This window comes from Balaenoptera borealis (assembly GCF_965194805.1).
Source record: "Balaenoptera borealis genome assembly, chromosome: 9".
In the NCBI taxonomy this organism is placed as follows: Eukaryota; Metazoa; Chordata; class Mammalia; order Artiodactyla; family Balaenopteridae; genus Balaenoptera; species Balaenoptera borealis.
This window is the reverse complement of record NC_138873.1, coordinates 72752192-72765924: the sequence shown is the minus strand read 5'-3', so window position 1 is coordinate 72765924 and position 13733 is coordinate 72752192.

Below are 13733 nucleotides of genomic sequence, written 5' to 3'. Positions count from 1 at the left end.
ACCACCAACAGATGGGTGGGCAAAGAAGAACTCCTCCATGTACAGATGGAATATTCGCTAGTGAAAAAAATGAAACAATGCCATTTGCAGCACCATAGATGAGTCTAGACGTAATCACGCCACGTGTACTAAGTGAGAAAGCAAAAGGCACATATCCTATCATATCACTTTCAGGAGTTACTTAAAAATTGATACCAATGAAGATATTTCCACAGAGAAAGGCAATCACAGATTCATTAAAAAACTTATGGTTCACCAAATAGAAAGGGATGAGGATTGGATACATTGCCATATTGGGGTTAACAGAGATATACAAACCATGTGAAATATATAACCCCCAAAGACGTACGGAAGACCAGGAGAAGACTACTCAACATTGTGTCATAACCTACATTGGCAAAGGATGCGAGGAAGAATAGATACATGTATATGTGTGAAAGAACCACATCTTGCACACCTAGAACAAACAAACCATTGTAATCAAATTTGCTGGGATAAAAAATAAAAAGTAAATTACAAATACGAACAAGAAGTAATGAGACATAAAGTTAAAGGGCTTTTTCCTGGCACATTCCATTCTAATATACAACCTAGAACACCACTTCCATTAAGGCTCTGTTTCCCTAGGAACCAAATTTGGTAAAGGAGAAATGCTGCCACCTAGTGGCCGTTTCCTGCAAGAGCAGCTTTAAAGTCACAGCTAATGGTCACTTAACATTCACAAGGACTCAGGGCTGTAAAGGACACTTGCCCTAAATATTTGTGCTGAAGTAGGGAATGGACAAAAAATTCAAAACAGGCAAATGTTTCAAGAAGAGATTAGGAAGAGTTAAGTTTTACTCACACTCTTTGTAAAAAAAAAGGAAAATGGATAAAAGCTCAACCTCAGGGAGTGTTAGACGCATGCAATCTAATCTACAAAAAGTTTCAACTTACACCAGTCGGCTGACCATCAGCAAAAAGTCTACAAACAATAAATGCTGAAGGGGTTTTAGAGAACTGTGTACCCTCTGCCTGCTGGTGAGACGTAAAGGGGTAACAGCCAATAATGAGAACAGAAAGGAGCTGCGTTTAAAAGTAAAAATGGAGGTACTATTCAATCCAGCAGGCGCACCATTGGACCTCTCACCTGAGAAGACAATCGAGAAGACACAGGCCGCAAAAGCTGCAGTGCAGCCTTATTCACAATAGCCAAGACAGTGAAGCAATCAAAATGTCCAACAACAGGTAAATGGATAAAGAAGAAGTGGTCCGTGTACACAATGGAATATTAGCCATGGAAGACAATGAACCATTGCTCTTTGAGGCACCACAAATGAGTCTGGAGATAATCACGAAAGATGAGGTAAGTTGGAAAGCAAAAGACCTGTGTTCTATGATAGCACTTATAGGCGTTATCTAATAACTGACACAAATGAACATATTTCCACAGAGAAAGACACTCACGGATTTAGAAAACAAACTATGCTCATCTAAAACGACAGGTGGGGGGAATGGATAAATTAAGATTAGTGTTACTATACGTATACAAACACATATGATATACATATCTCAAAAAGACCAACCATATAGCAAGGGAAGTCTGCGGAACCCTCTGTAACATTTTACATGGGAAGAGGATCTGTACTTGAATAGACATATATAATGTACAAATGAACCAGATTGTGTACACCTAGGACAAACAATATTCTAAGCTTTACCCCAATTAAAACACTTTTAAAAACCAAGAAGAAATAATGACACATAAACTTATGGGGGTTTCTCCACGCACATTCCAATGTAATTTACAACCTAGGAACACGACTTCCAGAAAGGCTCTGCTGCCCTACTCCCCAGATTTGGGAATGGAGAAATGCTGCCTCCTTGAGGCCACTTCCCACAACAGCAGCTTTAAACCCATTGCTAAAGGTCACTAAATATTCACCAAACTTGCAGTTCGGGAAATGACACCTGCTCTCTAAAAAAACGCTGGGGTGGAAAATCGACCAAATAACTCAAAAGAGGGCAACCTTCAAAGAAGACAATTTCAAGAGTTATATCGTACTGCCAATTGTTTCCTTTTTTTAACGGAAAAGAAAACGGCGGAGAAAAATGATGAGTTTTACGAATTTTCAAAGACATGCAAACCCAAATTACAAAAACCTATCAGCTCACAGCAGCCAGAAGGGCCATTAGCATCAATGCTGTAAACAATAAATGCTGAAGCGATTGTGGAGAAATGCGTACCCTCGATTCTAAGGGGGACGTGGTAAGAGCCACTAATGAAAACACAAAGAAGGTGCTTTGAAAAGGGAAACACGGTGCTACCAGTCAATCAATCACACCCACTGCTGGGCCTATCACCTGAGAAAATGAGAATCAAAAAGTCACAGGCTGGCAATCCTGCACTCCAACAATATTTACCATAGCCAACACTTGGAAGCAATGAAAATGTCCATCAACCGAGGAATGCACAAAGAAGAAGTGGTCCACGTACACAGTGGAAAATTACTCCAATAAAAAATAAAAATTAAATTTAAAAATCCAACGAAAGTAAGGAGACATCAGCTTGTGTGGGTTTGTCCGGGCACACTCCACTCTAATTTATAACCGAGAAACACCACAGGCCGCCAGGGCTTTTCCCTAGTTCCCAGGGTGGGGAACATAGAAAGGCTGCCGCCCTCTGGCAGTTACCTGCAAAAGCAGTTTTAAAGCCTGTGCTAATGGTCATTTCATAGGAACAAGTACTGCAGAACTGTAAATGAAACCTGCCCTCGAAATGTCTTCAGGGAGGTAACGGCCAAAACATTTCAAAAGGTGACACGTACGTTAAGAGAACACTTTGAAGAACTAAGGGGTAATCACTGCTTGAAAAATAAAAAGGACATGCCTTAAAGCTCAATTTCAACGGATTATGAGGCACATGCGAATTCAACCACAAAGAGGTATCAGCTCACACTTGTCAGAATAACCATGAGCAAGAAAACTACAAACAATAAATGCTGAAGGTGTTGTGGAGAAATGCATACCCTCAACTTCAAGGGGGACGTAAGTTGGAAAGGGCCACGAATGAGAACAGAATGGAGGTGCCTTAAAAAGGTAAACATTGTGCTACCATATGATCCAGCAGGCCCACTCCTCCACCTATAATCTAAGAAGAGAGAATTGGAAAGACACAGGCAGGCAAATCTGCATTGCCCAGTATTACAATAGCCAAGATATGGAAGTAACCAAAAAGACCACCAACAGATGGGTGGGCAAAGAAGAACTCCTCCATGTACAGATGGAATATTCGCTAGTGAAAAAAATGAAACAATGCCATTTGCAGCACCATAGATGAGTCTAGACGTAATCACGCCACGTGTAGTAAGTGAGAAAGCAAAAGGCACATATCCTATCATATCACTTTCAGGAGTTACTTAAAAATTGATACCAATGAAGATATTTCCACAGAGAAAGGCAATCACAGATTCATTAAAAAACTTATGGTTCACCAAATAGAAAGGGATGAGGATTGGATACATTGCCATATTGGGGTTAACAGAGATATACAAACCATGTGAAATATATAACCCCCAAAGACGTACGGAAGACCAGGAGAAGACTACTCAACATTGTGTCATAACCTACATTGGCAAAGGATGCGAGGAAGAATAGATACATGTATATGTGTGAAAGAACCACATCTTGCACACCTAGAACAAACAAACCATTGTAATCAAATTTGCTGGGATAAAAAATAAAAAGTAAATTACAAATACGAACAAGAAGTAATGAGACATAAAGTTAAAGGGCTTTTTCCTGGCACATTCCATTCTAATATACAACCTAGAACACCACTTCCATTAAGGCTCTGTTTCCCTAGGAACCAAATTTGGTAAAGGAGAAATGCTGCCACCTAGTGGCCGTTTCCTGCAAGAGCAGCTTTAAAGTCACAGCTAATGGTCACTTAACATTCACAAGGACTCAGGGCTGTAAAGGACACTTGCCCTAAATATTTGTGCTGAAGTAGGGAATGGACAAAAAATTCAAAACAGGCAAATGTTTCAAGAAGAGATTAGGAAGAGTTAAGTTTTACTCACACTCTTTGTAAAAAAAAAGGAAAATGGATAAAAGCTCAACCTCAGGGAGTGTTAGACGCATGCAATCTAATCTACAAAAAGTTTCAACTTACACCAGTCGGCTGACCATCAGCAAAAAGTCTACAAACAATAAATGCTGAAGGGGTTTTAGAGAACTGTGTACCCTCTGCCTGCTGGTGAGACGTAAAGGGGTAACAGCCAATAATGAGAACAGAAAGGAGCTGCGTTTAAAAGTAAAAATGGAGGTACTATTCAATCCAGCAGGCGCACCATTGGACCTCTCACCTGAGAAGACAATCGAGAAGACACAGGCCGCAAAAGCTGCAGTGCAGCCTTATTCACAATAGCCAAGACAGTGAAGCAATCAAAATGTCCAACAACAGGTAAATGGATAAAGAAGAAGTGGTCCGTGTACACAATGGAATATTAGCCATGGAAGACAATGAACCATTGCTCTTTGAGGCACCACAAATGAGTCTGGAGATAATCACGAAAGATGAGGTAAGTTGGAAAGCAAAAGACCTGTGTTCTATGATAGCACTTATAGGCGTTATCTAATAACTGACACAAATGAACATATTTCCACAGAGAAAGACACTCACGGATTTAGAAAACAAACTATGCTCATCTAAAACGACAGGTGGGGGGAATGGATAAATTAAGATTAGTGTTACTATACGTATACAAACACATATGGTATACATATCTCAAAAAGACCAACCATATAGCAAGGGAAGTCTGCGGAACCCTCTGTAACATTTTACATGGGAAGAGGATCTGTACTTGAATAGACATATATAATGTACAAATGAACCAGATTGTGTACACCTAGGACAAACAATATTCTAAGCTTTACCCCAATTAAAACACTTTTAAAAACCAAGAAGAAATAATGACACATAAACTTATGGGGGTTTCTCCACGCACATTCCAATGTAATTTACAACCTAGGAACACGACTTCCAGAAAGGCTCTGCTGCCCTACTCCCCAGATTTGGGAATGGAGAAATGCTGCCTCCTTGAGGCCACTTCCCACAACAGCAGCTTTAAACCCATTGCTAAAGGTCACTAAATATTCACCAAACTTGCAGTTCGGGAAATGACACCTGCTCTCTAAAAAAACGCTGGGGTGGAAAATCGACCAAATAACTCAAAAGAGGGCAACCTTCAAAGAAGACAATTTCAAGAGTTATATCGTACTGCCAATTGTTTCCTTTTTTTAACGGAAAAGAAAACGGCGGAGAAAAATGATGAGTTTTACGAATTTTCAAAGACATGCAAACCCAAATTACAAAAACCTATCAGCTCACAGCAGCCAGAAGGGCCATTAGCATCAATGCTGTAAACAATAAATGCTGAAGCGATTGTGGAGAAATGCGTACCCTCGATTCTAAGGGGGACGTGGTAAGAGCCACTAATGAAAACACAAAGAAGGTGCTTTGAAAAGGGAAACACGGTGCTACCAGTCAATCAATCACACCCACTGCTGGGCCTATCACCTGAGAAAATGAGAATCAAAAAGTCACAGGCTGGCAATCCTGCACTCCAACAATATTTACCATAGCCAACACTTGGAAGCAATGAAAATGTCCATCAACCGAGGAATGCACAAAGAAGAAGTGGTCCACGTACACAGTGGAAAATTACTCCAATAAAAAATAAAAATTAAATTTAAAAATCCAACGAAAGTAAGGAGACATCAGCTTGTGTGGGTTTGTCCGGGCACACTCCACTCTAATTTATAACCGAGAAACACCACAGGCCGCCAGGGCTTTTCCCTAGTTCCCAGGGTGGGGAACATAGAAAGGCTGCCGCCCTCTGGCAGTTACCTGCAAAAGCAGTTTTAAAGCCTGTGCTAATGGTCATTTCATAGGAACAAGTACTGCAGAACTGTAAATGAAACCTGCCCTCAAAATGTCTTCAGGGAGGTAACGGCCAAAACATTTCAAAAGGTGACACGTACGTTAAGAGAACACTTTGAAGAACTAAGGGGTAATCACTGCTTGAAAAATAAAAAGGACATGCCTTAAAGCTCAATTTCAACGGATTATGAGGCACATGCGAATTCAACCACAAAGAGGTATCAGCTCACACTTGTCAGAATAACCATGAGCAAGAAAACTACAAACAATAAATGCTGAAGGTGTTGTGGAGAAATGCATACCCTCAACTTCAAGGGGGACGTAAGTTGGAAAGGGCCACGAATGAGAACAGAATGGAGGTGCCTTAAAAAGGTAAACATTGTGCTACCATATGATCCAGCAGGCCCACTCCTCCACCTATAATCTAAGAAGAGAGAATTGGAAAGACACAGGCAGGCAAATCTGCATTGCCCAGTATTACAATAGCCAAGATATGGAAGTAACCAAAAAGACCACCAACAGATGGGTGGGCAAAGAAGAACTCCTCCATGTACAGATGGAATATTCGCTAGTGAAAAAAATGAAACAATGCCATTTGCAGCACCATAGATGAGTCTAGACGAAATCACGCCACGTGTACTAAGTGAGAAAGCAAAAGGCACATATCCTATCATATCACTTTCAGGAGTTACTTAAAAATTGATACCAATGAAGATATTTCCACAGAGAAAGGCAATCACAGATTCATTAAAAAACTTATGGTTCACCAAATAGAAAGGGATGAGGATTGGATACATTGCCATATTGGGGTTAACAGAGATATACAAACCATGTGAAATATATAACCCCCAAAGACGTACGGAAGACCAGGAGAAGACTACTCAACATTGTGTCATAACCTACATTGGCAAAGGATGCGAGGAAGAATAGATACATGTATATGTGTGAAAGAACCACATCTTGCACACCTAGAACAAACAAACCATTGTAATCAAATTTGCTGGGATAAAAAATAAAAAGTAAATTACAAATACGAACAAGAAGTAATGAGACATAAAGTTAAAGGGCTTTTTCCTGGCACATTCCATTCTAATATACAACCTCGAACACCACTTCCATTAAGGCTCTGTTTCCCTAGGAACCAAATTTGGTAAAGGAGAAATGCTGCCACCTAGTGGCCGTTTCCTGCAAGAGCAGCTTTAAAGTCACAGCTAATGGTCACTTAACATTCACAAGGACTCAGGGCTGTAAAGGACACTTGCCCTAAATATTTGTGCTGAAGTAGGGAATGGACAAAAAATTCAAAACAGGCAAATGTTTCAAGAAGAGATTAGGAAGAGTTAAGTTTTACTCACACTCTTTGTAAAAAAAAAGGAAAATGGATAAAAGCTCAACCTCAGGGAGTGTTAGACGCATGCAATCTAATCTACAAAAAGTTTCAACTTACACCAGTCGGCTGACCATCAGCAAAAAGTCTACAAACAATAAATGCTGAAGGGGTTTTAGAGAACTGTGTACCCTCTGCCTGCTGGTGAGACGTAAAGGGGTAACAGCCAATAATGAGAACAGAAAGGAGCTGCGTTTAAAAGTAAAAATGGAGGTACTATTCAATCCAGCAGGCGCACCATTGGACCTCTCACCTGAGAAGACAATCGAGAAGACACAGGCCGCAAAAGCTGCAGTGCAGCCTTATTCACAATAGCCAAGACAGTGAAGCAATCAAAATGTCCAACAACAGGTAAATGGATAAAGAAGAAGTGGTCCGTGTACACAATGGAATATTAGCCATGGAAGACAATGAACCATTGCTCTTTGAGGCACCACAAATGAGTCTGGAGATAATCACGAAAGATGAGGTAAGTTGGAAAGCAAAAGACCTGTGTTCTATGATAGCACTTATAGGCGTTATCTAATAACTGACACAAATGAACATATTTCCACAGAGAAAGACACTCACGGATTTAGAAAACAAACTATGCTCATCTAAAACGACAGGTGGGGGGAATGGATAAATTAAGATTAGTGTTACTATACGTATACAAACACATATGATATACATATCTCAAAAAGACCAACCATATAGCAAGGGAAGTCTGCGGAACCCTCTGTAACATTTTACATGGGAAGAGGATCTGTACTTGAATAGACATATATAATGTACAAATGAACCAGATTGTGTACACCTAGGACAAACAATATTCTAAGCTTTACCCCAATTAAAACACTTTTAAAAACCAAGAAGAAATAATGACACATAAACTTATGGGGGTTTCTCCACGCACATTCCAATGTAATTTACAACCTAGGAACACGACTTCCAGAAAGGCTCTGCTGCCCTACTCCCCAGATTTGGGAATGGAGAAATGCTGCCTCCTTGAGGCCACTTCCCACAACAGCAGCTTTAAACCCATTGCTAAAGGTCACTAAATATTCACCAAACTTGCAGTTTGGGAAATGACACCTGCTCTCTAAAAAAACGCTGGGGTGGAAAATCGACCAAATAACTCAAAAGAGGGCAACCTTCAAAGAAGACAATTTCAAGAGTTATATCGTACTGCCAATTGTTTCCTTTTTTTAACGGAAAAGAAAACGGCGGAGAAAAATGATGAGTTTTACGAATTTTCAAAGACATGCAAACCCAAATTACAAAAACCTATCAGCTCACAGCAGCCAGAAGGGCCATTAGCATCAATGCTGTAAACAATAAATGCTGAAGCGATTGTGGAGAAATGCGTACCCTCGATTCTAAGGGGGACGTGGTAAGAGCCACTAATGAAAACACAAAGAAGGTGCTTTGAAAAGGGAAACACGGTGCTACCAGTCAATCAATCACACCCACTGCTGGGCCTATCACCTGAGAAAATGAGAATCAAAAAGTCACAGGCTGGCAATCCTGCACTCCAACAATATTTACCATAGCCAACACTTGGAAGCAATGAAAATGTCCATCAACCGAGGAATGCACAAAGAAGAAGTGGTCCACGTACACAGTGGAAAATTACTCCAATAAAAAATAAAAATTAAATTTAAAAATCCAACGAAAGTAAGGAGACATCAGCTTGTGTGGGTTTGTCCGGGCACACTCCACTCTAATTTATAACCGAGAAACACCACAGGCCGCCAGGGCTTTTCCCTAGTTCCCAGGGTGGGGAACATAGAAAGGCTGCCGCCCTCTGGCAGTTACCTGCAAAAGCAGTTTTAAAGCCTGTGCTAATGGTCATTTCATAGGAACAAGTACTGCAGAACTGTAAATGAAACCTGCCCTCAAAATGTCTTCAGGGAGGTAACGGCCAAAACATTTCAAAAGGTGACACGTACGTTAAGAGAACACTTTGAAGAACTAAGGGGTAATCACTGCTTGAAAAATAAAAAGGACATGCCTTAAAGCTCAATTTCAACGGATTATGAGGCACATGCGAATTCAACCACAAAGAGGTATCAGCTCACACTTGTCAGAATAACCATGAGCAAGAAAACTACAAACAATAAATGCTGAAGGTGTTGTGGAGAAATGCATACCCTCAACTTCAAGGGGGACGTAAGTTGGAAAGGGCCACGAATGAGAACAGAATGGAGGTGCCTTAAAAAGGTAAACATTGTGCTACCATATGATCCAGCAGGCCCACTCCTCCACCTATAATCTAAGAAGAGAGAATTGGAAAGACACAGGCAGGCAAATCTGCATTGCCCAGTATTACAATAGCCAAGATATGGAAGTAACCAAAAAGACCACCAACAGATGGGTGGGCAAAGAAGAACTCCTCCATGTACAGATGGAATATTCGCTAGTGAAAAAAATGAAACAATGCCATTTGCAGCACCATAGATGAGTCTAGACGTAATCACGCCACGTGTACTAAGTGAGAAAGCAAAAGGCACATATCCTATCATATCACTTTCAGGAGTTACTTAAAAATTGATACCAATGAAGATATTTCCACAGAGAAAGGCAATCACAGATTCATTAAAAAACTTATGGTTCACCAAATAGAAAGGGATGAGGATTGGATACATTGCCATATTGGGGTTAACAGAGATATACAAACCATGTGAAATATATAACCCCCAAAGACGTACGGAAGACCAGGAGAAGACTACTCAACATTGTGTCATAACCTACATTGGCAAAGGATGCGAGGAAGAATAGATACATGTATATGTGTGAAAGAACCACATCTTGCACACCTAGAACAAACAAACCATTGTAATCAAATTTGCTGGGATAAAAAATAAAAAGTAAATTACAAATACGAACAAGAAGTAATGAGACATAAAGTTAAAGGGCTTTTTCCTGGCACATTCCATTCTAATATACAACCTAGAACACCACTTCCATTAAGGCTCTGTTTCCCTAGGAACCAAATTTGGTAAAGGAGAAATGCTGCCACCTAGTGGCCGTTTCCTGCAAGAGCAGCTTTAAAGTCACAGCTAATGGTCACTTAACATTCACAAGGACTCAGGGCTGTAAAGGACACTTGCCCTAAATATTTGTGCTGAAGTAGGGAATGGACAAAAAATTCAAAACAGGCAAATGTTTCAAGAAGAGATTAGGAAGAGTTAAGTTTTACTCACACTCTTTGTAAAAAAAAAGGAAAATGGATAAAAGCTCAACCTCAGGGAGTGTTAGACGCATGCAATCTAATCTACAAAAAGTTTCAACTTACACCAGTCGGCTGACCATCAGCAAAAAGTCTACAAACAATAAATGCTGAAGGGGTTTTAGAGAACTGTGTACCCTCTGCCTGCTGGTGAGACGTAAAGGGGTAACAGCCAATAATGAGAACAGAAAGGAGCTGCGTTTAAAAGTAAAAATGGAGGTACTATTCAATCCAGCAGGCGCACCATTGGACCTCTCACCTGAGAAGACAATCGAGAAGACACAGGCCGCAAAAGCTGCAGTGCAGCCTTATTCACAATAGCCAAGACAGTGAAGCAATCAAAATGTCCAACAACAGGTAAATGGATAAAGAAGAAGTGGTCCGTGTACACAATGGAATATTAGCCATGGAAGACAATGAACCATTGCTCTTTGAGGCACCACAAATGAGTCTGGAGATAATCACGAAAGATGAGGTAAGTTGGAAAGCAAAAGACCTGTGTTCTATGATAGCACTTATAGGCGTTATCTAATAACTGACACAAATGAACATATTTCCACAGAGAAAGACACTCACGGATTTAGAAAACAAACTATGCTCATCTAAAACGACAGGTGGGGGGAATGGATAAATTAAGATTAGTGTTACTATACGTATACAAACACATATGGTATACATATCTCAAAAAGACCAACCATATAGCAAGGGAAGTCTGCGGAACCCTCTGTAACATTTTACATGGGAAGAGGATCTGTACTTGAATAGACATATATAATGTACAAATGAACCAGATTGTGTACACCTAGGACAAACAATATTCTAAGCTTTACCCCAATTAAAACACTTTTAAAAACCAAGAAGAAATAATGACACATAAACTTATGGGGGTTTCTCCACGCACATTCCAATGTAATTTACAACCTAGGAACACGACTTCCAGAAAGGCTCTGCTGCCCTACTCCCCAGATTTGGGAATGGAGAAATGCTGCCTCCTTGAGGCCACTTCCCACAACAGCAGCTTTAAACCCATTGCTAAAGGTCACTAAATATTCACCAAACTTGCAGTTCGGGAAATGACACCTGCTCTCTAAAAAAACGCTGGGGTGGAAAATCGACCAAATAACTCAAAAGAGGGCAACCTTCAAAGAAGACAATTTCAAGAGTTATATCGTACTGCCAATTGTTTCCTTTTTTTAACGGAAAAGAAAACGGCGGAGAAAAATGATGAGTTTTACGAATTTTCAAAGACATGCAAACCCAAATTACAAAAACCTATCAGCTCACAGCAGCCAGAAGGGCCATTAGCATCAATGCTGTAAACAATAAATGCTGAAGCGATTGTGGAGAAATGCGTACCCTCGATTCTAAGGGGGACGTGGTAAGAGCCACTAATGAAAACACAAAGAAGGTGCTTTGAAAAGGGAAACACGGTGCTACCAGTCAATCAATCACACCCACTGCTGGGCCTATCACCTGAGAAAATGAGAATCAAAAAGTCACAGGCTGGCAATCCTGCACTCCAACAATATTTACCATAGCCAACACTTGGAAGCAATGAAAATGTCCATCAACCGAGGAATGCACAAAGAAGAAGTGGTCCACGTACACAGTGGAAAATTACTCCAATAAAAAATAAAAATTAAATTTAAAAATCCAACGAAAGTAAGGAGACATCAGCTTGTGTGGGTTTGTCCGGGCACACTCCACTCTAATTTATAACCGAGAAACACCACAGGCCGCCAGGGCTTTTCCCTAGTTCCCAGGGTGGGGAACATAGAAAGGCTGCCGCCCTCTGGCAGTTACCTGCAAAAGCAGTTTTAAAGCCTGTGCTAATGGTCATTTCATAGGAACAAGTACTGCAGAACTGTAAATGAAACCTGCCCTCAAAATGTCTTCAGGGAGGTAACGGCCAAAACATTTCAAAAGGTGACACGTACGTTAAGAGAACACTTTGAAGAACTAAGGGGTAATCACTGCTTGAAAAATAAAAAGGACATGCCTTAAAGCTCAATTTCAACGGATTATGAGGCACATGCGAATTCAACCACAAAGAGGTATCAGCTCACACTTGTCAGAATAACCATGAGCAAGAAAACTACAAACAATAAATGCTGAAGGTGTTGTGGAGAAATGCATACCCTCAACTTCAAGGGGGACGTAAGTTGGAAAGGGCCACGAATGAGAACAGAATGGAGGTGCCTTAAAAAGGTAAACATTGTGCTACCATATGATCCAGCAGGCCCACTCCTCCACCTATAATCTAAGAAGAGAGAATTGGAAAGACACAGGCAGGCAAATCTGCATTGCCCAGTATTACAATAGCCAAGATATGGAAGTAACCAAAAAGACCACCAACAGATGGGTGGGCAAAGAAGAACTCCTCCATGTACAGATGGAATATTCGCTAGTGAAAAAAATGAAACAATGCCATTTGCAGCACCATAGATGAGTCTAGACGAAATCACGCCACGTGTACTAAGTGAGAAAGCAAAAGGCACATATCCTATCATATCACTTTCAGGAGTTACTTAAAAATTGATACCAATGAAGATATTTCCACAGAGAAAGGCAATCACAGATTCATTAAAAAACTTATGGTTCACCAAATAGAAAGGGATGAGGATTGGATACATTGCCATATTGGGGTTAACAGAGATATACAAACCATGTGAAATATATAACCCCCAAAGACGTACGGAAGACCAGGAGAAGACTACTCAACATTGTGTCATAACCTACATTGGCAAAGGATGCGAGGAAGAATAGATACATGTATATGTGTGAAAGAACCACATCTTGCACACCTAGAACAAACAAACCATTGTAATCAAATTTGCTGGGATAAAAAATAAAAAGTAAATTACAAATACGAACAAGAAGTAATGAGACATAAAGTTAAAGGGCTTTTTCCTGGCACATTCCATTCTAATATACAACCTCGAACACCACTTCCATTAAGGCTCTGTTTCCCTAGGAACCAAATTTGGTAAAGGAGAAATGCTGCCACCTAGTGGCCGTTTCCTGCAAGAGCAGCTTTAAAGTCACAGCTAATGGTCACTTAACATTCACAAGGACTCAGGGCTGTAAAGGACACTTGCCCTAAATATTTGTGCTGAAGTAGGGAATGGACAAAAAATTCAAAACAGGCAAATGTTTCAAGAAGAGATTAGGAAGAGTTAAGTTTTACTCACACTCTTTGTAAAAAAAAAGGA